The 23069-nt window shown below is 42.2% G+C and overlaps 1 long non-coding RNA gene across 1 annotated transcript; it reads left to right on the plus strand.

Moving 5' to 3' along the window:
* The first annotated feature begins 5998 nt into the window (after positions 1-5998).
* On the plus strand, positions 5999-12871 carry LOC135231332 (uncharacterized). Its single transcript, XR_010321990.1, has 3 exons — positions 5999-6200; positions 12010-12056; positions 12765-12871. It is a non-coding gene; the product is annotated as an uncharacterized LOC135231332 (long non-coding RNA).
* Positions 12872-23069: the final 10198 nt, after the last annotated feature.

Genomic DNA, 23069 nt, shown 5'->3' on the forward strand with positions numbered 1-23069 from the left:
CAGATTTGTCATTCTTCTGGCAGCCCACGGTGTATTCAATATTCCTTGCCATTGCCATAGTTCAGAGGTGTCGGTTCTTCTTCAGTCTTCTTTAGTCATTGTTCACATTTCGCAGGCATGTGAGGCCACTGAAAACACCATGGCTTGAGTCAGGTGCACCTTCCTCCTCAAAGGAAGGTTTCTACTCTTTACACTTTAAAGAAGCCTTTTACCACAGATTTGCCCAATGTAATACATCATTTGATTTCTTGACTGCCTCTTCCATGGGCATTGATTGTGGATCAAGTAAAATGAAATCCTTGACAACTTCACTCTTTTCTCCATGTATCATGATGTTGTTTATCGGTCCAGTTGTGAGGATTTTTTTCCTTATGTTGAGATGTAATCCTTACTGAAGGCTATAGTGTTTGATCTTCATCAGTAAGTGCTTCAAGTCCTCTTTGTTTTCAGCAAGCAAGGTTGTGTCATCTGGGTGATGCAGGTTGTGAAGGAGACTTCCTCCAATCTTGATGCCACATTCTTCTTCACATAGACCAGCTTCTCTGATTAATTGCTCAGAATACAGATTGAATATGTATAGCGAAAAGACACAACTCTGATGCATAGCTTTCCTGATTTTAAGCCATGCAGTGTCCCCTTTTATTGTTTGAATGACTGCCTCTTGGTCTATGCACAGGTTCCAAATGAGCACAATTAAGTGTTCTAGAATTTCCCTTCTTCACGATGTTATCCATAACTTGTTATAACTCACACAGTAGAATGCCTTTGCATTCCCAATTTATTTTACCAAATAAGACAAATTCATATTTATTGTTACAGTAATCAGTACAATTGGTAGGTCTATTTTTGAGGAAGAAAAAATAGCTTTTTGAGCTTCTGCCCTGATCGTTTCTGTTTATTCACTATAAGCTTTGTTCTCCTGCCTCAGTGGCAGAGGAAGGAAGAAACTCCAAGTTCTCAAATGGAGGCTCTCAAGGTACAACCTGTTGCCGTCAAGTTGATTCTAACTCGTAGTAACCCTATAGGACAGAATAGAGCTTCCCCATCAGATTTCCAAGGCTGTAATCTTCACAGAAGCAGACTGCCACATCTTCCTCCCATGGAGCAACTGGTAGGCTTGAATCATTGACCTTGAGTTAGCAGCCGAAATGTCAACCACGTTTAACCTCTGCATCACCAGGGCTCCTTGTTCTCAAGGTGGAGGGATGGAATTGGTACCCGCTCATGGAAAAACCGCTGTTCATTTCAGACTCATATCTTTTTGCTGTGCCCCCTACTGGTCCTTCAGTGGCTGTGACCATATAACTCTAGGGTCACTCCCCTTGTGATGGGACAAAAAGGGTCAGTGAGAGGGTGGGCACAGACTTTCCCCCTTTCCTGGCCCACCAAAAAGAGCCCTGTAACTGCTGCTCCAATTTCTCTTCCACCCCTCTTCCCTTCCTAAAGAAGACTGAGTCTCCCCTGCAGGAGAAGTGGCCACGCTGAGCTGGGTGTGGAAGAGGAGAGTTTTCTTGTTGTGAAATGGAGACTGAAATCAGTGGCCCAGAGCAGCTCCAGGGTCAGAGGGAAAGGGACAGGAGAGGACATGGAATTTTAATTAGTTTGCCTTTGGACTGTGTATAAGAACTCTTTAAAGTCCTTTGAGTGACAGGACTAAAGAATGAAATTCTTTTTTAATTACTCTAGCTTATTGAGCTGTACTTCTTGAATCAGATACTATTCTTAGACTGAATCACATGGGACTGAGCTTTATTAGGGTTACACTCTTATTAATGTAGACTTGGGCATGTGGCTCTCAAGCATCTGACACCCTGCCATCTTGGTTCCCTGACATTCTTGCCACCCAGCACAATGGTCACACCCTGCACACTGTCATCACCTGAAACTGCTCCACCTGAGATGACAATTCAGGCATCCCACTCTCTGATGACAGTCTCTGCCCTCTGGGCCTTACTCACTCACCTCCACCACACTTCTCCTTTGACCCCTTTGGAACTTCCAGCTCATCGGTCCCAATTCTTCTAGCCAAGCATCTTTCCCCCTGTCTTTAGACAGGAGAACCCACATATTGTTGATGTAGCACCTGGATCCAGCCATTCCTGAAACTACTCCCTGGGGTTAGCTGATACATGACTCACTTTCTGAGATATGCCAGTCTGCGCTGGCTTCTCTTCTTTGAAACTGATAAGACTTATACAGTGTCCCTCTGCAGCAGTAGACAAGGTTTTCCTAAATATGGTTGTTCAACACTCATGTGGAAGGATTTTTTTTCCCTTAAAATCTTTATGTGAAGTATAACCCATACAGAACAAAATGTGTACACCTTAATGCAGTATTATAAAGCAATCTCTCCTGTAATCCTATCTAGGCCAAGAAAGAGAACACTGTCAGGCTCCAAAAGCCCCCACCTGCTCCTCTCCTGGCACAAGCCCCGGACCCACTTTAAAGGGAACCACCACCCTGACCTTCATTGTAGTCACTTCCTTGATTTTCTAGATAATTTCAACCTAAATATGCTTCCCTGAACACTATGGTTTAATTTTTCCTGTTATGCAGATTTAGGAGTCCTGTTGGCATAGTGGTTAGTTGCTACTGGTGCTAACCAAGTGGTCGGCAGTTTCAATCCGCCAGGCACTCCTTGGAAACTCTATGGGGCAGTTCAACTCTGTCGCATAGGGTCACTAGGAGTCAGAATCGACTCGACGGCAGTGGGTTTGGGTTTTTGGTTTGGTGATGCAGTGGTTAAGCACCCAGCTGCTAACCAAGAAGTCGGAGGCTTGAAGCCATCAGCTGCTCCATGGCAGAAAGATGTGGCAGTCTGCTTCCGTAAAGATTACAGCCTAGAAAACCCATGGGGCTGTTCTACTTTGTCCTATAGAGTCGCTATGAATCGGAATTGACTCCACAGCAAGGGTTTTTTCCATGGAGATTTATGAAATGAAACTTTTAATTAATCTCTTTGTTGTTGTTAGTTGCCATTGAGTAGGCTCCATCCCTTGGGGACCTTGTGTGTAACAGAAAGCAACATGGCTCGGCCCTGCCCATCTTCATGATTGTTGGTACATTGGATAATGGATGTTTGCAGCTGGTCTCATTTTCAGTCGTTCACTATCAGCAAATAACACAAAAGCACCTGAATGACACAAAGTCTTGAAGCCTTTACTTCATCTTTGTCTTTAAGGTCAAGGTTACTTTAAGGAGTGAGCTATTCACAAGTCATATTCTGGTGACTTCCAGCCTGAAGGCCTCGTCTCCCAGCCCTGTGTCGGACAATCTCCTGTTGTTATTCATAAACTTCTCAGTGGTTGATTTTCAGAAGTAAATCACCAGGCCTTTCTTCCTGGTCTGTCTTAGTCTTGAGACTCCACGGAAACCTGTCCACCATGGGTGATCCTGCTGGTATTTGAAGTACAGGTGCCATAGGTTCCAACATCTCAGAGACATGCAGGTCACCACACTACGACAAAGTGACAGACAGGTGGCTACTAATCTTGACGAAGCCAAATTTGTCAGCATTTTCATTCCTGGTTGGTGCTTTTGTGTCATGAAAAGAAATCTTTCACCACCCTGAGGCTTTCATTCTACATTTTTTCTTTCACCCCGTCCCTGGATGGCACAGACTGTTACCTGCTGACCTACTAACTGAAAGGTTACAGAGTGTAGTCCACCCAGAGACGCCTCGGATAAAGACCTGACAATCTGCTGCTGAAAAATCAGCCACTAAAAACCCTGTGGAGCCCAGTTCTGCTCGGACACACTCACGGTCGCCTTGAGTCAGAATCCATTGAACAGCACCTGGTACTGAAATCTATTTTCTTACAGCTCTGGCTTTCTGGTCTTTGTTATAAAAGGTCTTTCTGAATATATAGCTTATATTTCCTGAATATTGGCTACATTTCTGTGTTCAAACCATCTGGAATTTACCTTTTATGTGGTCATGGTAAGACGTAGGAGCCCTGGTGGTGCAGAGTTAAGAGCCTGGCTGCTATCCAAAAGGTCAGCATTTCAAATCCACCTGCCGCTCCTTGGAAAGGCTATGTAGGGGCAGTTCTATTGTGTTCTATAGGGTCACTATGAGTCAGAATCTACTGGACAGCAATGAATTTGGTTTTTTGGTAAGAGGTTGGGGGTTGTCACTGAATTGAAATTCCACTGTTGTTATACATTAAATATATGTTGGGATCTCTTCTGTACTCTATTCTGTCTCACTGACTTCTTCATCATTTTCTTGAACGTTGGTGGACAGGTGTTGGCAGGAGTCACAGTTCTGGATAGACCCGCCCCTCCCTGTTTCATTGGCCAGACTTGAAGGACAGGTGGCCCAGATTACAGCAGGCTCCTAGCAAGGCCCTCTGAGTGCAGAGATGGGATTGTTGCTTTTCTCCCTAACAGCCTTCCAGCCACTCACAGTTCCCAACTCTGCTGCAGACCAGCAGGACTAATCCCAATAGACCCTTTAATCTGTTTATATCAGACCCCACAAGAGTTCCCGGACTCCCAGGTCAGCCCTCTTCCCTGCATCTAATCCCCATCTGGCCCTGTTTCCCCTTCTCTGATCCCATCTCCCACCCCTCCCGCGAACTCAGCCTCCTAGAACTCCATGGTGCTGCCTAGAACTCAGGGATGGGGGAAAAACCTAGTTGCTATTGAGTAGATTCCAACCCACGGCAACCCCGTGTGTGTCAGAGTAGAACTGTGCTCCGTAGGGTTTTCAGTGGCTGACTATTTGGAAGCAGATCACCAGGCCTTTCTTCTGAGGTGCCTCTAGGTGAACTTCAGCCTATAGCCTTTCAGTTCCCTGATGAGCCCATTAACCATTGCAGCACCCAAGGACCCAGGCATGGGAGGGGCCCCAGAATTTGCTGTCTTTGAACATTTCCTTCGCCTTCTAGCTCTTCTGGAAGCCTGGCTCTCCCCAAGGGCACTGCTTCCTCTCCCACTACTGCAAGTGGTGGCTGTTTTCCCCCCTCGCTCTCCTGCCACTGGCCGGGAAGGGGGTCAGTGACCTCCTTACTCCTCATTATCTCTTCCAGAATATCATCTTTCCTCTTCCCCCTAAACTTCCAGCTTTGAGTTTCCTGCTATTTGACAATACCATTGTGGCAGACATGTAAGGACCTCAGGCCCCTGAGTGGTGCAAATTGTTTGCACTCATCTACTAACCTAAAGGTTAGTGGTTTGAACCCAACCACTCACACTGTGGAAGAAAGGCCTGGTTCTCTGTTGCTGTAAAGGTTACAGCCAAGAAAACCCTATGGAGCAACTCTATTCTTTAACATGTGGCATTGCCACGAGTCGGAATAACTTGACAGCAAGGAGTTTAGTTTTTAGTTGGGTCACTCCTCATTCCTTGAGGATTATAGCACCTGACTCTCCACCACTTTGACTAGCACCAGTCTTGCCATAATTGTCTATGCTGTCAGTGTCACATAGATGATCCTTCCCATGCCCTGACCCCTCAGTCCCCTGTTCGCTCCCCTCGGGTGATCCTGTCCTTCACTTTACATCAGGTATGACGTCATTATCAGGTACGACTTCACGGTCAGATACAACCTCATGGTCAGGGATGACCTCATTGTCAGGGATGACCTCATGGTCAGCGATGACCTCATGGTCAGGGATGACCTCATGGGCATTTTCATGCAGTAGAAGTCATCTTCATCTGGTAGCTCAACTGTAGGTGGATGAGCTAAGATAGTTGGCCAGTTGGTGCTGGCCATCAGTTGGGCCTGGCTGTCCATGTGTTCTTTTATCGTCAAGGAAGTTAGCCCAGGCTGTCTCAGGGCAGCGAGAGAGAAAGAGAATCCTCAGACCTCTGGAGCCTTGGGCTCAGAACTCCCACAAATCCACTTCTACCCCAGTGTATTGGTCACAGCATGCCACATGACAAGTCAGATTTAAGGAGTTGAGAAATAAACTCCACCTCTTGATGCGAGGAACAGTAGTCACACTGCAAAGGGGTGTGCATTCAGGGATGGGAGGTATATGCGGATTTTTTTTTTTTTTTGCAGTCTACTGCAGTGTGCTAGCTTATAGGAACTTACATGATTGAGTGGCTAAAACTTGGACTCAAGAATGGCCTACAGGCTGTGGAGAACAGTTTGGTGGTTCCTCAAATAGATAAACACAGAATTACCATATGACCCAGCAATTCCACTCCTACGTGTATACCCAGAGAATTGAAGCAGGGACTCAAACAGGTACTTATACACCAGTGTCCACTGCAGCATTACTCCTAACAGCCAAGCCTCCATCACCAGGGCGAAGGATAAACAAAATGCAGTACGTAGATACAATAGAGCATTATTCAGCCATAAAAATGACGTTCTGATACATGCTGCTATATGGACGAACGTTGAAAAAATTAGGCTGAGTGACAAAAGTCAGTCACAAAAAAACAAATATTGTATGATCTGATTTGTATAAAATATCTAGAACTGGCAAATGTGTAGAGACAAAATTGGTTAGTGGTTACGAGCAGCTGGGGGAGGGGAAATGGGGACTTATCACTTAAGGGAAACTGAGTTTGCATTTGAGGTGATGAAAAGCTTTTGGAAATAGTGACTGCAGTTAATGTCACTGAATTGTACACTTGAAATGGTTGAAAGGACACATTTTTGTTACATATATTTTACTACAGTAAAAAAGAAGAAAGAAATAGATTCCATCTCTTGATGGGAAGAGCAGTAAAGTCAAAGGGGTATACACACAGGGATGGGAAGAATTTCTAGGTTAGTTTTTTTTTCCTCAATCTACTGCAGTATGTTAGCCTGTGATGCTAGCAAAGGGGTTAGCAACTTGCCTGGTTGATTGACTAAAACTTGCACTCAGCAATGAACTACAGTCAGGGAGGCTGAGATGCTGGAACTCCCTAGAATAACATAGAAGAAAGGATCCAAACACTGAGGAACGGTAGAAACTTTGAAGTGAATATATTAAATGTGATCTGGACATCCACTCCACATTACACCCCCTGAGAAGTCCCTGAAGGTGTAGCCAACCTTAGTGAGGGGAGAACCAGTGTCCTCGAGAAGCTCTGTACTGGCTGTTTCCATTGGCCTAGGGTCAAGGTGGGAGAGCCACCAGTGAGATGGGCCCTATACATTCTGGAAATCCTAGAATCCTGGAGTTGTTGGGTGCTGTCAAGTTGAGTCCTACTCCTAGTGACTCCATGTGAAAGAGTGGAACTGCCCCATAGTGTTTTCTTGGCTGTGATGTTCACCGAAGCAGATCACCAAGTCTTTCTCCCACTGAGCGGCTGGGTGGGTTCCAAATGCCAACTTGCCAGTTAGCACCTGAGCTCTTAACCATGGTGCCATCAGGGCTCCTTGGAATCCTGGAGTGGCAGAGGCCAAGTGTCAGCATTCACCCTCAAAGACATAATGGGTGTTGGGGAATGGTAATCAGAAAAGCCTAACAAATGTTTTAACCTACAGGGATTTTGATGCTGGCTAATGATTTTTTTTTTTTTAATGATTAGAACCCTGGAGGCAAAGTGGTTAAGAGGTATGGATGCTAACCAAAAGGTCGGCAGTTCAAATCCACTAGGTGTTCTTTGGAAACCCTATGCGACAGCTGTACTCTGTCCTATAGGGTCACTATGAGTTCAAATTGACTCGTTGCCAACAGGGCTTTTTTCTTTTTTTTTTAATAATGCACCATGGTGATCCTAGAAATAAAATAGATGGACAACCTACCAAAATATTCCTTGATTGTATGAGACCACCACTGTAAAAACTCACAAAAAGAAACACTCTCTGATGGTTATGGGGTGGGGGGTGTGGGATGGAAAAACTCTTAATAGACGATAGACAAGTGGCGACTTTGGTGAAAGGTAAGGCAGTACACACTACTGGGGAAGCCACCCCAACCCATACAAGGCAAGGTCATGGTAGCTCCACAGACACATCCAAACTCCCTGAGGGACCAAATTGCTAGGCTGAGGGCCTTGGGGACCATGGTCTCAGGGAAAATCTAACTCAATTGGCTTAACATAGTGTATAAAGAAAACGCTCTATATTCTACTTTGGTAAGTAGCATCTGGGGCCTTAAAAGCCTGTGAACGGCCATCTAGGATATGCCACTGGTCTCAGCCCTTCAGGAGCAAGGATGAATGAAGAAAACTAAAGACACAAGAGAAACATTAGTACAAAGGACTAAAGGACCACATCTACCACAGCCTCCACCAGACTGAGTCCAGCACAACTAGATAGTGTCCAGCTACCACCACTGACTGCTCTGACAGGGGTCACAATAGAGGGTCCTGGACAGAGCTGCAGAAAAACGCAGAACAAAATTATAACTCAAAAGAAAGAGCAGGCTTGCTGACCTGATACAGAGGCTGGAGAAACCCTGAGACTATGGCCCCTGGACACCCTTTCAGCTCAGAAAACAGGTCACTCCTGAGGTTCATTCTTCAGCCAAAGATTGAACAGGCCCATGGAATGAAACAAGACTAAAGGGGCGCACCAGCCCTGGGGCAGGGACTGGAAGGCAGGAAGGAACAGGAGAGCTGGTAATAGGGAACCCAGGGTTGAGAAAAGACAGTGTAAAATGTCGTGAGGTTTTTTAACCAATGTCATACAACATACAACAATGTGTGTACTACCTCTTTGATGAGAAAATAGTTTGTTCTATAAAACTTCAGCTAAAATTCAATTTTTAAAAAAAGGAAAAAAATAAAATAAAATATGACTTGATCTCTAGAACAGAAAAGCTTCAGGTCTGGTAGCCAGACTGCCGAGGTAGTTGTCGCAAAAGGTGTTCAAGCCTCTCACCCAGTTTCTGGGCCTAAGTTCATTCACAGACCCAGAGCCCCTTTGACTGAATCAAGACCAGGTTTCCCTTGAGGCAGGACCTTGCAAAATTCCATAAACATGTCCTGTTAACTTTCTGCCGAGCTTTCCTTAAAGGACCCTGCAGCCATTTATTAGGGTAAGGGAAAGGGACATTCTCAGGCTTTTCGGAGATTACTAGATACTGGATTTTAATTGTCATTCATTGATTTATGATTGTGGAAAATATACGGTAACAAACCATTTTCCATTGCAACAATCTTCACAGGTATAATCGAGTGACATTAAATATGTTCACCATGTTGGTCAACCATCATCATTCCCAAATATTTCCATCACCCTTAACAGAACCTCAATGTCCCCTAAGTGTTGTGTCTTCCTTTCCCCCTCCCTCCATCCTGCCCCTGGTAATCACTAATAAACTTTGATCTCTATATATTTGCCTATTCCGGATAGTTCCTATAAGTGGGATAATACAATGTTTGTCCTTTTGTGAGTGACCTATCTCACTCAGCATAATCTTTTCAACGTTCATGCATGTGGTGGTGAGTATCAACTTCCTTTCTCTTTATGGCGGAGTACTATTCTATTGTATGTGTGGACCACATTTTGTTCATCCATTCCTCTGTTGGTGGACATGTAGACTGTTTCCACCTTTTGGCTATTGTGACTACTGCCGCAATGAACATGGTAATACAAACATCTGCTTGCATTCCTGCTGTTAATTCTTTGGGGCATATGCCCACGAGTGGGATTGCTGGATCACATGTGTAAAAATGGCACGGTGGTGGGGGCATGTGACCTCCTCTATCTTCACAGGAGGGAGTAGAATTATTATCGGCACCAACAGCCCAGGGCTGACTCCTATGAGGTGGAGGCCAGACACTCCCTCTTTCCAAACTTTTTACACTTCTGACGCCAACCTTCCCTCTGACGGCTCTCTCTACTTCTGTGCTAGGTTCAATAACTCCTTGCAATGGCCACACAGAACTCACAAACTGTACTTACAGTTAAGTGGATTATTAGGGAAGTAAGAGATTACAGTCCTGGTTCAGGAACACTCAGGATACAGCTCCTTGATCAGCATGGCCTCTTTCCAGCTGTGCACAAAGCAGGCTTCTCTCTGGCCTTCATCCCCTACATCTTAGACCTCTTGGGCTGGCTCAGCCTCTGCTCTTCTCAGGCAAGTGTTACAAAGGTCTTTTAGCTCTGCCAATAAGTGCCTGGAGGCACCTTGGAAGAAAGGCCTGGCAATCTACTTCCAAAGGTCACAACATTTGAAAGCCCTGTGGGGTACAGTTCTATTCTGACACACAGGGTTTCCATGAGATGGAATTCACTTGATGGTAATTTCTTTTGGCATGTGAATTCTGTCAACATATTGTGAACACAGACATTTTATTGAAGATCACTAGAAAGGAAGGTCAACAAAGAGCAACAATGAACCCAAGAGAGACTGGGAGCAAAGGAATGCTGATGTCAATTGCACCGAATTACTCCTTCCTAGAACAGTGATGTTGGAGCCTTCGTGGTGCAGTTGTTAAGAGCTCCGTTGCTAACCAAAAGGTCAGCAGTTCAAATCAACCCGGTGCTCCCTAGAAATCCTCTGGGGCAGTTCTGCCCTGTCCTATACGTTCGCTATGAGTCGGAATTCACTAGACCTCAACATTATTTTTTGTTTTGGTTTGTATTATGACGGTGATAATCCACACTGCGGTGGCTCTTACAGTGATCTGAAGTTATGAATATATAGTGATATTTTCCATAGAGTAGAAAAATGAATAAGGAATTGGGGAATCTAATTTTTTTCTCTGCCATCTGCACAACAAACATTTGTGCTATTGCAAAGAGGTGTTGGGAAGAAGTATTCTTCATCCAGAGTGATTCCCACAGAAGGTCACGTGAACACTGGAAATAATCAAAGTAGTGTCCCAGCCTTTACACCCCTGGTGGCAAATGTAGTTTCCATTGCCCAGAAAGAGCGGTGTATGAGGATGCTCACCTGGAAAGTTAGAGGCTCTTAGGTTGGAAAGGGAAGCTAGAATATTTGTGTGTGTGTGTGTGTGTGTGTGTTTAGAGTTACAAATGTTAAATTAATCCCTAGGTTTATTAATATACAGTCAAACCTTAAAAAACCTCATGTGTTTCTGAAGGCAGAGTACAGAAACAATCCCCATCCCACATACACACACCATACAGCATGCATACTCTCCAAGTGTAGTTTTCCATTTTCAGGTACATTATTCCCTTGGTGTTGATTATTCTCAGCATCAACCATGTAGAATACAGTATGTGCAATAACGATAGTCACAATCTAAGGAGCATCAAGATACAAAAGTGCATTGCTAAGGTCAATGAAAACATAGTGCTTCGCACAGAGATGTCTGTGGTGTGGTGTAGACTAGGTAAGTGCGTGATCTACAACACCACAAGGTCTTGATCTTAGCTTTCTGGGTATTCCAGGCTCCAGTTGTATTTTTCTGAGATACAAAGCAGCCTCCAACCATAAATAGTCAACAGTGCTTGCTGTAGACCTGATATATACTAGTAATTTACTTACCTTGTCTCATTTAACCTTCAAAACACTCCTATGGAGTAAGTAAAACCACAACAGGACTATAATTAAAACACTATACATGAACAGGTGGAATATATTGCTTAAGATTGCTCAGCAAGTAAGTAGGTGAATAAGAATTCCAGATTTGACTTGATTCTAGAACTCAGAACTCAACCTTTTAACCAGTATTTCCCTCTTCCTAGAGTAAACTGTGTTTAATTCTCAGAGTACAGTGTCCCCAGAAAGACATGCCAGGATCTCTGACCTATTCATATATTTAAAGCCTCTGTAAAAGCTGTGAAAAACATTTCTCTTTTGGGGACCCATGCTGCATTTCTTAACAGGGCTTTTTTCTCAGCTAGTAACATGGAGCCAAAAAACAACTTCACAAGTCTCTGAGCTTTTTAGCCTCTATCACCTTCAATCCACCTTCTCTGATTCTGCCCCCTCCTATGTCTTCTCCAGCACTGTTCAATAAGCATATCCTTCACTCAGGCCTCAGCTTTCCAAGCTCATTCCTAGTGTCCCTCACTCCTCCGTTCCACTGGGCCCTAAACCTCTCCATCACCTCCTGCCCACATGTATGTGTCTCATGTCCTGGGTTCTTCTTATTCTCTCTCCTCATTCTCACCCTAAGTCCCTTTCTTGCCATTTCAGAGGAGCACGTGACCATCCAGGCCGAGTTCTGTCTGAGCCCCAATCAGGTGAGTTTATGCTTGACTTTGATGGTGATGAGATTTTCCATGTGACTATGGAAAAAAAGGAGACAGTCTGGTGGCTTAAAGAATTTGAACATTTTGCCAGCTTTGAGGCTCAGAGCGCATTGGCCAATATAGCTGTGGACAAAGCCAATCTGGATGTCATGATGAATCGCTCCAACCACACACTGAACATCAGTGGTACCTCTCTCTGCTGCTTTCCTAGGCATGGGATCTGTAGCTTTAAAATAAATGCGTCACCTCTTTATGTCATTATTCTGACTGAGTTTTCCCGTGGAGTTACAAGTGGACACGTGGGGTCGCCATGAGTTGGAATTGACTTGATGGCAACTAACAACAACAACAAACTTGTTATAAGCCAGCCCAGCATTACACGCCCAATGAGTTTGCTTCCTCCTTTCTGTATGCATGTCTTGTCTCTGTCATCACAGCCACTCACAAAAGTCACAACCCTGAATCCATGGTTTGTGGAAGGAGCCAGGAAGAAGGTCCTTGGACATCTTACACCCCAATTTTGGTTCAAGTTCCAGGTTGACAGAGTCAGAGATTGGTATCTGTGACCATGGCATAGAGTCCTCAGGACACAACTTCAACTGCTCTTTTAATGTATTTTAGACCACATTTCAGGGAGGGAGGGGAAGGGACAAGTCTCAGCATGCAAGTCTAATATCTGTCATGTGCCCACTCCCCCAGAATCTCCAGAAGGGACACTGCTTTTGACCAGCCTTGCAGAATTTCTACAGCCCAACATCCGCATCTCTTTTGTCAACACATTCTCCCCACCGATGCTCAATGTCACATGGCTTAAAAATGGAAAACCTGTTATCACAGGAGTTTCAGAGACAGTTTTCCTGCTCAGGGAGGACCACTTTTTCACGAAGTTCTACTACCTCCCCTTCCTACCCTCAATAGAGGACTTCTGTGACTGCCAGGTGGATCACTGGGGACTCGACAAGGTGCTCCTCAAGCACTGGGGTATGAACCATCCTTCAACCTTCTTTGTTTCATGGTTCTGTCAGATGATGCATGTGTCTGGTCCCTTGGGACCCAGAGTGCCATAACTGCTTTGTACCGTTTGGTAAAATCCATATACCTTGTCTTCTGCCATTAATCAGCTTCTCCCTATTCTGCAATTCCTTGAATATGTCATTTTACATTCCTCTACTTTAATCTATTAGTAACTATTGTCTTGACTAAGTAACTTACCTTTGCTACTAAGTGCTTTCCCTACCATCATTCATTACCCTGTGTTCTGTTTTATTTTTTTCCAAGAGTTTGAAATGCCAAATTCCTCCCAGAGACAACAGAGAACCTGTTTCCTAAAGCAGACTGTCAGTTTGGCAGCATTTCCAGAGCTGGCTCCATGGGCGTTAGCATAGATTCATCTCATGCAGTAGAAATCTCATGGAGTCCAATGCCTGTTTTAGCTTCTGGAGTCTGACAAGTGGTGTTGGATGCTCTAAAGGAAGGTAGCACGTGGCCTGTTCATTCATGCTCCCCTGGAGAGTACGGTACAGCACTTCATATCAGAGGAGTTACGTTTACTAGTGGTCTGATGATCTTAAAAGACTTTTCCGAAGTAAAAAGCTTAAGGGAAGAGAGGAAGGAATCTGACGAAGAGAGCTCAAAAGAGTCATTTTAAACTCTTTAGTAGCTCTGTGTGTCCTACTACAGGTTATGCACTTTCTTAGAGAAGATCAACAAAGAATTTTCTGCTTTTTTTTTTCTGATTTGAACTTTTTTTTTTTTTTTAATATTTATTGTGTTTCTAAGTGAAAGTTTACAAATCAAGTCAGTCTCTCACGCAAAAACTTATATATCCCTTGCTACATACTCCCACTTGCTCTCCTCGTAATGAGACAGCCCGCTCTCTCCCTCCACTCTCTCTTTTACTGCCCATTTCGCCAGCTTCTAATACCTCCACCCTCTCATCTCCCCTCCAGGCAGGAGATGTCAACAAAGTCTTAAGTGTCCACCTGATCCAAGAAGCTCACTCCTAACCAGCGTCCCTCTCCAATCCATTGTCCAGTCCAATCCCTGTCTGAATAGTTGGCTTCAGGAATGGCTCCTGTTATGGGCCAACAGAAGGTCTGGGAGCATGACCACTGGGGTCCTTCTAGTCTCAGTCAGACCATTAAGTCTGGTCTTTTTACAAGAATTTGGGGTCTGCATCCCACTGCTCTCCTGCTCCCTCAGGGGTCCTCTGTTGTGTTCCCTGTCAGGACAGTCATCGGTTGTAGCCGGACACCATCTAGTTCTTCTGGTCTCAGGCTGATGTAGTCACTGGTTTATGTGGCCCTTCCTATCTCTTGAGCTCATGATTACCTTGTTTCCTTGGTGTTCTTCATTCTCCTTCAATCCAGGTGGGTTGAGGCCAGTTGATGCATCTTAGATGGCTGCTTGCTAGTGTTTCAGACCCCAGACAACACTCTCCAAAGTGGGATGCAGAATGTTTTCTTAATACATTTCATTATGCCAATTGACTTAGATGTCTCCTGAAACCGTGGTCTCCAGACCCCCGCCCCTGCTATGCTGGCCTTTGAAGCTTTCAGTTTGTTCAGGAATCTTCTTTGGTTTTGTCTTCATCCAGTTGTGCTGACCTTGCCTGTATCGTGTGTTGTCTTGCCCGTCACCTAAAGTAATTCTTATCTACTATCTAATTAGGGGATACCCCTCTCCCACCCTCCCTTCCTCTCCACTGTCGTAACCATCAAAGAATATTTTCTTCTCTGTTTAAAAGATTTCTCGAGTTCTCATAATAGTTGTCTTATACAATATTTGTCCTTTTGCAAGTGACTAATTTCACTCACCATAATGCCTTCCAGGTTCCTCCATGTTATGAAATGTTTCACAGATTCGTCACTGTTCTTTATAGGTGAGTAGTATTCCATTGTGTGAATGTACCATAATTTATTTATCCATTCATATGTTGATGGGCACCTTGGTTGCTTCCATCTTTTTGCTATTGTAAACAGTGCTGCAATAAATATGGGTGTGTGTATATCTGTTTGTGTAAAGGGTCTTATTTCTCTAGGATATATTTCAAGGAGTGGGATTGCTACATTGTATGGCAGTTCTATTTCTACCTTTTTAAGAAAGTGCCATGTCAATTTCCAAAGTGGTTGTACCATTTTACATTCCCACCAGCAGTGTACAAGTGTTCCAATCTCTCCACAGCCTCTCCAACATTTATTATTTTCTGTTTTTAGGATTAATGCCAGCCTTGCTGGAGTGAGATGAAATTTCATTGTAGTTCTGATTTGCATTTCTCTAATAGCTCATGATCGTGAGCATTTCCTCATGTATCTGTTAGCTACCTGAATGTCTTCTTTAGTGAAGTGTCTGTTCATATCTTTTGCCCATTTTTTAATTGGGTTATTTGTCTGTTTGCAGTTGAGTTTTTGCAGTATCATGTAGATTTTAGAGATCTGGCGCTGATCAGAAATATCATAGCTAAAAACTTTTTCCCAGTCTGTAGGTAACTTTTTTACTCTTTTGGTCACGTCTTTGGATGAGTAGAGGTGTTTGAGTTGTAGGAGCTCCTACTTATCTAATTTTTCTTCTGCGTTGTTAACAATGTTTTAATACAGTTTTTGCCACGTATTGGGGCTTCTAACATTATCCCTATTTTTTCCTCCATGATCTTTATCGTTTTAGATTTTATGTTTAGGTCTTTGATCCATTTTAAGCTTCTTTTTGCACATGGAGTGAGGTATGGGTCTTGTTTCATTTTTTTGCAGATGGCTATCCAGTTATGCCAGCACCATTTGTCAAAAAGACTGTCTTTTCCCTATTTAACTGTTTTGGGGCCTTTGTCAAATATCAACCACTCCTATGTGGATGGATTTATGTCTGGATTCTCAATTTTGTTCCAGTGCTCTATATATCTGTTGATGTACCGGTACAAGGCTGTTTTGACTACTGGGGCGACATAATGGATTCTAAAATCAGGTAGAGTAAGGCCTCCCACTTTGTTCTTCTTTTTCAGTAATGCTATATTTATCTGGGGCCTCTTTCCCTTCCATGTGAAGTTGGTGAGTTGTTTCTCCATCTCATAAAAAAATGTCATTGGAATTTGGATCGGAATTGCATTAAATCTATAGATCACTTTTTGTAGAACAGATATTTTTATAATGTTTAATTTTCCTGTCCATGAGCAAGGTATGTTTTTCTACTTACGTAGGTCTCTTTTGGTTTCTTGTAGAAGCGTTTGTAGTTTTCTTTGTATAAGTCTTTTACATCTCTGGTAAGATTTATTCCTAATATTTTATCTTCTTCAGGACTACTGTAAATGGTATTGATTTGGCGATTTCCTCTTCGATGTTCTTTTTGTTGTTATAAAGGAATCCAGCTGATTTTTGCTTGTTTATCTTGTGCTCCCATTCTCTGCTAAACTCTTGTATTAGTTTCAGTAGTTTTCTGGAGGATTCCTTAGGGCTTGCTGTGTATGAGATCATGTCATCTGCAAATAGAGATACTTTATAACTTCTTCTTTGCCAATCTGCATGCCCTTTAGTTCTTTATGTAGCCTAATTGCTCTGGCTAGGACCTCCATCACAATGTTGAATAAGAGTGGTAATAACGGGCATCCTTGTCTGGTTCCCAATCTAGAGGGGAATGCTTTCAGGCTCTCTCCATTTAGGATGATGTTGCCTATTGGCTTTGTGTAAATGCCCTTTATTATGTTGAGGAATTTTCCTTTTATCCCTATTTTGCTGAGTGTTCTTATCATGAATGGGTGTTAAACTTTGTCAAATGCCTTTTCTGCATCAATGGATAAAATCATGTGATTCTTGTCTTTTGTTTCATTTACGTGATGCATTACTTTAATTGTTTTTCTAATGTTGAACCATCCCTGCATACCTGGTATGAATCCCACTTGGTCATGGTGAAGTATTTTTTTGATATGTTGTTGAATTCCATTGGCTAGATTTTTGAGGATTTTTAAATCTGTGTTCATGAGGGATATAGGTCTGTTTTTTTCTTTTTTTGTAGTGTCTTTTTCTGGTTTTGGTATCAGGGATATGGTAGCTTCATAGAATGAGTTTGGGAGTATTCCAACCTTTTCTATGCTCTGAAATACCTTGAGTAGTAGTGGTGTTAACTCTTCTCTGAAAGTTTGATAGAACTGGGCAGTGAAGTAGTCCGGGCCAGGGCTTTTTTTTGTTGGGAGTTTTTTGATTACCTGTTCAATCTCTTCTTTTGTTATGGGTCTATTTAGTTGTCATACCTCTGTTGTGTTAGTTTAGGTAGGTAGTGTGTTTCTAGGAATTCATCCATTTCTTCTAGGTTTTCAAATTTGTTACAGTACAATTTTTCATAATAATCTGATATGATCCCTTTAATTTCAGTTGGGTCTGTTGTAATATCGCCCATCTCATTTCTTATTTGGATACTTTGTTTCCTCTCCAGTTTTTCTTTTGTCTGTTTGGCCAATGGTTTATTAATTTTGTTGATTGTTTTTAAAGAACCAGCTTTTGGTCTTGTTAATTCTTTCAGTTGTTTTTCTGCTTTCTATTTCATTTAGTTCTGCTCTAATTTTTATTCTTTGTTTTCTTCTTGTGCCTGAGGGTTTCTTTTCTTGTTCTCTTTCTATTTGTTCAAGTTGTAGAGATAATTCTTTGATTTGGGCCCTTTCTTCTTTTTGTATGTGTGCATTTATGGTTATAAATTGACGTCTGAACACTGCTTTAGCTGTGTCCCAAAGGTTCTGATAGGAAGTGTTTTCATTCTCATTGGATTCTATTTATTCCATCCTTAATGTCTTCTATAATCCAGTCTTTTTTGAGCAGGGTATTTACTGTTCAGTTTCCAAGTGTTTAATTTCTTTCCCTGCTTTCTCTATTATTGATTTCCATTTTTATGGCTCTATGGTCAGAGAAGATGCTTTGTAATATTTCTATGTTTTGGATTCTGCTAAGGCTTGCTTCATGACCTAATATGTGGTCTATTCTAGAGAATGTTCCACATGCACTAGAAAAGAAAGTATACTTGGTTGCTGTTGGGTGGAGTGTTCTGTATATGTCTATGATGTCAAGTTGGTTGATCGTGGCATTTAGATCTTTCGAGTCTTTCTTGAACTTCTTTCCGCATGTCCTGTCCTTTACCGAAAGTGGTGTGTTGAAGTCTCCTTCTATTATTGTGGAGCTGTCCATCTCGCTTTTCAATGCTGATAGAGTTTGTTTTCTGTATCTTGCAGCCCTGTCATTGGGTGCATAAATATTTAATATGGTTATATCTTCTTGGTATATTGTCCCTTTAATAATTATGTAGTGCCCTTCCTTATCCTTTATGATGGATGTAACTTTAAAGTCTATTTCGTCAGAAATTAATATTGCCACTCCTGCTCTTTTTTGATTGTTGTTTGCATGATATGTTTTTTTCCATCCTTCCAGTTCTAGTTTGTTTGTGTCTCTAAGTCTAAGGTGTGTCTCTTGTAGGCAGCAGGTGGACGGATCTTGTTTTTTAATCCATTCTGCCGCTCTTTGTCTCTTTATTGGTGCATTTAGCCCATTTACATTCAGGTTAATTATGGATAGGTATGAATTTAGTGCTATCACTTTGATGTCTTTTTTTGTGTGGTGTTGACTGTTTCTTCTTCCCACTTAATTTTAAGTGCTGAGTAGATTACGTTTATATACTGTCGTTTCCTCATATTTGCTTTTGTTTATTTTGTTTCTGCTCAGTCTCTATTTTTTCTTGTATTTTATTTTGATGTGTAGGATAGTTTGTCTCCTTTGTGGTTACCTTATTATTTACCCCTATTTTTCTAAATTTAATCCTAACATTTATTTCTTCATATCTCCTTATTTCCTCTCCATATGGACGTTCTATGACTACATTTCTTAGTCCCTCTTCTTTGTTTTAGTGTTGTCTTCTTTTACTTAATAACATCGCTGTTTCCCTGTTTTGAGGGTTTTTTTTTTTTTTTGTCTTGATTTATTTTTTTCTATTTCCCTATCTCCTTTAACTTTTGATTGCTCTGCCCAGTGTTCTAGTCTTGGGTTGATACTTGATGCTACTGATTTTCTAAAAAAGAACTCCCTTTAGTACTTCTTGTAGTTTTGGTTTCATTTTTACAAATTCCCTAAACTTCTGTTTATCTGGAAATGTCCTAATTTCACCTTCATATTTGAGAGACAGCTTTGCTGGATATAAGATTTTTGGCTGGCAATTTTTTTCCTTCAATTTTTTATATAAGTCATCCCATTGCCTTCTTCCCTGCATGGTTTCTGCCAAATAGTCCAAGCTTATTCTTATTGGCTCTCCTTTGTAGGTGACTTTTTGTTTATCCCTAGCCCCTCTTGAAATTCTCTCTTTACCTTTGGTTTTGCCAAGCTTGATTATAATATGTCTTGGTGAATTTCTTTTAACGTCTACCTTATGTGGAGTTCAATGAGCATCGTGGATAGATATCTTCTCAGCTTTCACGATATCAGGGAAGTTTTCTGCCAACAAATCTTGAACAATTCTCTCTGTATTTTCTGTTATCTTTTCTTGTTCTGTTACTCCAATCATTCGTAGGTTATTTCTCTTGATAGAGTCCCACATGATTCTTAAGTTTTCTTTGATTTTTTAAAATTCTTTTATCTGTTTTTTTTTCAAATATATTAGTGCCAAGTGCTTTATCTTCTATTTCATCAATTCTCCTTTCTACTTGCTCAAATCTGCTTCTCTTGCTTTCTATTGAGTTGTCTACTTCTGTAATTTGATTGTTAATCTTCTGAATTTCAGATTGCTGTCAGTCTATGGATTTTTCCGGCTTATTAAATTTCTCGTTACATTCCTGAATAATCTTTTTTATTTCCTTAATTGTTTTATCTCTGTGTTCCTTGGCTCATTCTGCTTATTGCCTCATTTCCCTCCTGATGTCTTGAAGGGTTCTATATATTAATCTTTCGTATTCTGCCTCTGGTAATTCCAGGAATGCACTTTCATCTTAAGATCCCTGGGTTCTTTGTTTTGAGAGCTTGTTGAGGAGATCATGGTCCGTTTCTTTATGTGACTTGGTATTGAGTGTTGTCTCCGAACCATCTATAAGTTATTTTATTAGTTTATTTTATGTTTGCTTCCTGTGTCATAGCTTCTTGCTTTGTTTTGTTTTGATATGCCTAAATGGGTTGCTTGAGTAGCTAGCTTGATTATTTTCACCTTGGAGCTCTGACATCCTGTCCCCAGATGACTAGAGCTGTTATCATGTATATCACTCTGAGAGACCCTTCACTTTTCTTTATGAATTCAGCTCACGTGTCCAGGTAGCTGATCATCAAGTGTGTGGTACAGGCGCTGTCCTACAGTCTTAGAGGGGCAGGGGTGATTGGTGTAGCTACTGGTATCTGGTTGCAGCCGGGGGTCACACTCTGAGCAAGGCAGAGGACTGTGAATCATACCCCACATGTCTCTGAGGAAAGCGTGTCCCTGTTCCCTAGAGTGTAGAGGTAGGTGAGCTCTGCAGATGGACCACGGACACCCAATGTTTTTGGTTGTAAGGACTGGGAGGTACCAGTTGTCCTTGTACACCTGTCGTGGGTGGCCGAGTGACCTGAGTGGAGCTTTGGCCCCTGATGAGGGTAGGTGAGGGTGGTGTTTATTAGGCAAAGCGATATCAAACAAAAAACACCCACCACTCTGCTGCACAGCTGAAACAGTTGGAGTCTGCCATCAAGTGCCTATTCTTCTGAAATAGGCCCACACAGGTCCATGCAGAGGGGAAAGGTACTCAAAGTCCACCGAGCGTTTATGCCTAGACAGGAGCCACTTCTGTCCTGAGCTCCCCCGGTTAGTGGAGGTGGCAAATTATCTTTTCCCCCAATTGCAAATGTATTCTTTCTCCAAGGCTGCGAGGATGGCTCTAGGTGCTCAGCAGGGCCTGTCTCAGGACCAGGGAATTCAGCCACTGAAGCCAGCTTGGGGGTGTGGGCACAGTAAAATATACGCAAGTACTTAGCTTTTGCTGAGATGGCTGTTCTTCTCTGGTTCTGGAGATGTGAGTAGGCTCTGCGGCTGGCTGCTTCTCCCTGAGGAAACTGTAGCCTAATGCTAGTACCAGCCCACCACCGCTGCTCTGGGAATGGTGCCTGAGGGCTCCCTGCGATTCAGGTCCGGTAACTCCTCTCCGCTTCTGACAGCCTCTTCCTCCACCTGCCCCTCAGTTCATTTTCTAAGCTTGCCTTTGATGCTCAGGGCTCCTAGCTTGTCATAAACATACTCATTTCACTTGTTTTTTCGGGTCTTTGTGGTAAAGAGGGCTCACTGGAAGTGTCTGTCTAGTCCACCATCTTGGCTCTGCCTAATGATTTCGCAAATTTTCTGCTTTAATAGCTTTACAATGTCAGTAGGACTCCAGTCGTTCACCTCAGTGAAGACAGTCATTCTTCAGCACTTTCCAGCTCTAACATCCACCCCATGAGCAATGATGCCTTCCCCTGATATCTCCATGCTCTAACATGTATTGGACTTATGTCTATTACCCCTTCCTGTATCTTTGTCCTTCCATTTCCTACCATCATTTTACCACCATGTAATGCATCTGGAAAAGACCCCATAGGATCCTTTCTCTGCCACAGAATCTTCTGAACATTTCACAAGGTCACCTCTTGTATACGTAGTGCTTGAGGTTTCTCCAAACCAATTTTTTTCTGAATATTATAAACTATTGGATAGCTCTTAGGTGGAGTTTTCAGTGTCTGATCCAGTTCTTCACAGAGGCTGGGAATATATGTTATTCCTCCATGCCGAAATGTCTGAATATTCAAAGTATATTTTAAGTTTTGTAATTAGTCATAAATATCCCTTTTCATTAGGACTTGGTATAATTATGAGTATCTATAGGCAAACCAGTTGCTGTGGTCTAGTCTTCTGGAAAACCCTAGAGTGTGGTTTGTTTGTTGGGGAATCTCTCTTGAGCAATAGGTTCAGAATTGGTTTTTGGTTCTTGAGCCTCCAATTCAATGAGATATCTGGATCTTCAATAGAGCGAATCTCAGGCTCCATGTTTTGGCCTCCAATAATGGGTGAGACAGGTGATGAGGATAAGATAGAAGTCAGGTGGGGAGAGAAATGAGAGAAGGATCCACGTATGTTCCAGGATTTATCTATATCAACATCACTCATTTCAGACTTAAGAACTGAACACTAAAATTGGCATTATCCATTTCATTAGACATAATCCCTGATGCCTGTGTCATCACCAGCAGAATTTCCAATTTATTTCTTGGAACCATCTTATATTTGAAGATGCTCCCTTGAGTGGAGAAACTGTGAAAAGAGGAGGCTATGGCATAAAAAAGAGAGGAAAGAATATTTGAGACACAGTGAGCTGTTGCTCTTTTGAATATGAAACAATAGCTGAATACCGATGTCTAAAATGGTTACCAGGACCTACCCCAAACCACAAAGGTAAATTATCCATGACAATGTGGTAGACTAACAACTGCGTGCTGCTGGAATGAGTTAGACTTGGACTTCAGCTTGGCTCCATCACTTACTTACTGGCTGTGTATTCACTGGTACTTTACTTCCCACAACTTGGCCTCTGATTCCTCTTATGAAAATACCGATGTTAATTTTTACTACATTTAGCTATTGTGAGAATGAAAAAAGAATATGCAAACAGAGTTGTTAGATACCATGATTAACAGTAACGACGTTGCAAAAATTGTTAATTTTGCTGTTCTTCAAAATTTCTGCAGCTTCTTGTTAAAATTAAAAAAAAAAAAAAACCTGTGGCCATCGAGTTGATTCTGACTTTTAGCTGCCCTGTAAAACAGAGTGAAGCAAAACAAAACAAGCACAACTTCAGAGGGCATGACTTTACCAGTAAATAGCAAGTTTCTGTACCTCTGGTTTAGAGATTCAGAGTAGAATCTTGAGAAAAAGGGAGACACATCACGCACTGGTGTTTCATTTTGAAGCTACTTTTTTTTTATTGTAAAATAAATAGATGTACAATAGAGAATACACTAAAACTCAGACAAGTATGGAATAAAAAAAAAAGCA

Source organism: Loxodonta africana, chromosome 1 (genome assembly GCF_030014295.1).
Source record: "Loxodonta africana isolate mLoxAfr1 chromosome 1, mLoxAfr1.hap2, whole genome shotgun sequence".
Classification (NCBI taxonomy): Eukaryota; Metazoa; Chordata; class Mammalia; order Proboscidea; family Elephantidae; genus Loxodonta; species Loxodonta africana.